The sequence below is a fragment of the Nicotiana attenuata genome, chromosome 3 (assembly GCF_001879085.1).
Source record: "Nicotiana attenuata strain UT chromosome 3, NIATTr2, whole genome shotgun sequence".
Taxonomy (NCBI): domain Eukaryota; kingdom Viridiplantae; phylum Streptophyta; class Magnoliopsida; order Solanales; family Solanaceae; genus Nicotiana; species Nicotiana attenuata.
This window is the reverse complement of record NC_031991.1, coordinates 17,882,097-17,884,894: the sequence shown is the minus strand read 5'-3', so window position 1 is coordinate 17,884,894 and position 2,798 is coordinate 17,882,097. Positions and strand designations below refer to the sequence as shown.

The 2,798-nt window shown below is 36.7% G+C and overlaps 1 long non-coding RNA gene across 1 annotated transcript in view; it reads right to left on the bottom strand.

The window, feature by feature from the left end:
• LOC109224529 overlaps positions 2,162 to 2,798 on the bottom strand; it is a 10,212-nt gene continuing 9,575 nt past the window's right edge. The window contains exon 4 of the long non-coding RNA XR_002067706.1: positions 2,162 to 2,306. This is a non-coding gene — a long non-coding RNA (uncharacterized LOC109224529). The remainder of the gene's footprint in view (positions 2,307 to 2,798) is intronic.

Here is a 2,798-nt window from a genome sequence, read left to right as displayed (position 1 = left end):
CCTACATCACTCTTGGTTTTTCTCTTGATTTTCTTTTCCTAGCCGGTCAACATGCAAGCCGAAATAAATAAATATACACATAGCACGTAAGATGCATCAGGATGGTCTGTTATCTTGGGTACACATGTACTAGACGGACCCAACCCCTATGTTGAGTCCCCAACGTCAAATGCACGTGATGCAAAAAAACGTTCCTACTAGGGATCCGGTATGAGGCTATGTTATTCTAGGTTTAACCTGGGGTTGTGTTCTAGACCTGGCTTACCGAACAGACAGCTCGAGCCGAGGTGGGGGCAACTTTTGTGGAGCACGAAAGTCTACTCGGCCTTGTTGTTGACCCAAGCCTCGTGCTATTTGGTATGACTTCTACCAAAAAAGTGGGCCACGCGTACGTTTGCACCATATTTTAGAAGACTCAGAAGGGAGGCGTAAGAAGACAGTTTAATAATGTTCATATAATATCAAAGCGTTAAATAAATGGCAATAAGCACATTAGGTCTACAAAATACAGTAATATCAACAATAAATAAAGCCAAGTAAAAATCACATTAACAAGCTCGAATTCTTGAAACCTGAACCAGAGATTCTGGGTTCAACTCCCCAGTGGAGTCGCCAGAGCTGTCACATCTCCATTTTACCATAAAAGGGATATGGGAGTTTTTTCAACTAAAGTGACAATAAACGAAACAAGATTATTTATTCAAATTCAGAGTCGGCACTTGGGATAATTAACAGTGTCCCAAGTCACCGGTTTAAAATCCTGAATCGAGGAAGTTTGACTCTGTTTTACAGTCCGCGAAACACAGAAATTCTGTTAATCCGGGAGAAGGTGTTAGGTATTCCCGGGTTCCGTGATTTTAGCATGGTCTCTTTAATCATACTTGGCTTAATTAAATTGTCCAATTACTTATTTTTTAAACCTATGTACATGTTTACCTCCTGCTTTTATTTGCATAATTATACGCAATTATGGAGTTATTTTAAAACGAGTCACGCGTACGTGTACTTATTTTGTTTGGCGCGTAAAAAAAGCATGTCACACGTACGTGTTCACAATTGATCATGCTTTATTATTATTAAGAAATTTTGGTTGAAGTTGCGCGAACGCATACCCAGATTTTGATTTTAGGATCGTAATTATGTCACGCGAACGTGTCCACAACCACGATGATAGATTAAATCGTGTCTAAAGCATTTTTTACGATTGGGATGTCATTTTCTTTCTCTTTAAGCTCTTGTATAGGGATGTCAGAAAATAACACGAAATGCATGAAACATCCTTATCCAGAAGCCAAGATTTAAAAATGCAGACACAGAAAAGGACACTTCGTTTGCTTACATTTTGAGGAACTTACGCTTAATACCTGTCCAACAAGATATCCCAAGTGAAATAAACAAACAATAATATGTTAACAAGATACTCAATATAGCCTTGGCTTGAAAGAGAAGGAACGAAGCAAAGAAACATCGTGCCATCAAAATTATATCAACCATAAACATTGAACTGTGTCAACTTCTCACTTAAAATCTTGCATTGCTAGGAACATGAAGGCTCGAAGTTACACTATAATGAAAAACAAATGCTATTTTATCAATAATACACATCATATACTGCAAACTAGACTCAAAAGTCAAAACAACTACTATTCCCAAATCAAGGCATCTTATGATTAAAATAGCAAGCTGCGAACATATCTAACAATAAAAATGACAGAGCATCATTAACAACTGATTAAAATTTTGTATGCCTCCCAAGATTATTACTACTTGTTAGTGAAAAGTAACATCTTGCAAAATACCATTCTCAGATTCCATGTTCTTTAGCCAATAATTAGCCAACTACTTTGAGGTTCCGCAAGTCATCAAAACTTATTGATTTTATAATGTGAAAACGCCCTTGAAGATTTAATAAAAATGACATAATACATTATACTCTTGTCACGATCCCAATCCCCTGATCATGATGGCGCCTATCACAGAACTAGGCCAGCCGAAACAACACGAACAATACAGAAGATCTTTTGTAGACATTGTATTTTTCTAAAACATATTAAACCTCAAATCTTTCTTATTAATATGTATCAATATAAATACGCGGAATCAAGTATGTAAATACATCACCCCCACCCTGAATCTGGTGTCACTAGTCATGAGCCACTAAATAGAATTCAACAACATCTGCTTAATACAATATAAGCCTGAAATATAAAATTATAAGGATAGGGAGGGGATGGCAGGGCTGCGAACGTCGTGCATATACTTACTATCACCAATGAACCTGCCACCGAGCTCAAAAATATTTGGATCTGCACACAAGGTGCAGAGAGTAATGTGAGTACGCCAACCCAGTAAGTAATAAAAGTAAATAATGACTGAGCAATAAGAAATCACATAAACCACGTCATAGCACCATAGTGAATACAGTATGTTTCCAAAACAGGATAAAAATCATATCATCTTGTTAAAACTCCGATTTCAATGAATTTTGTTAAAAACATTTGTTTAACATTTTCGATAGAGGCTTAATATAAAGATGAGTGAAATCGGTAATTTAATTCAACATAATAAATATAGACTCACTTTAAGGAGAAGTGAAATCAGTAATTTCATAAAAACAAGCCCCTCGGGCAAAGCATCACTCATATATATAGCCTCTCGGGTAAGCCTCTCAGTCACTCGAGACTCAACTCTCATCAATCAATGCTCACACTCAGCACTCACGCTGAATAGGTACCTTATAATAACCGCTGCGGCGTGCAGCCCGATCCATATATATATATATATATATATATATATAT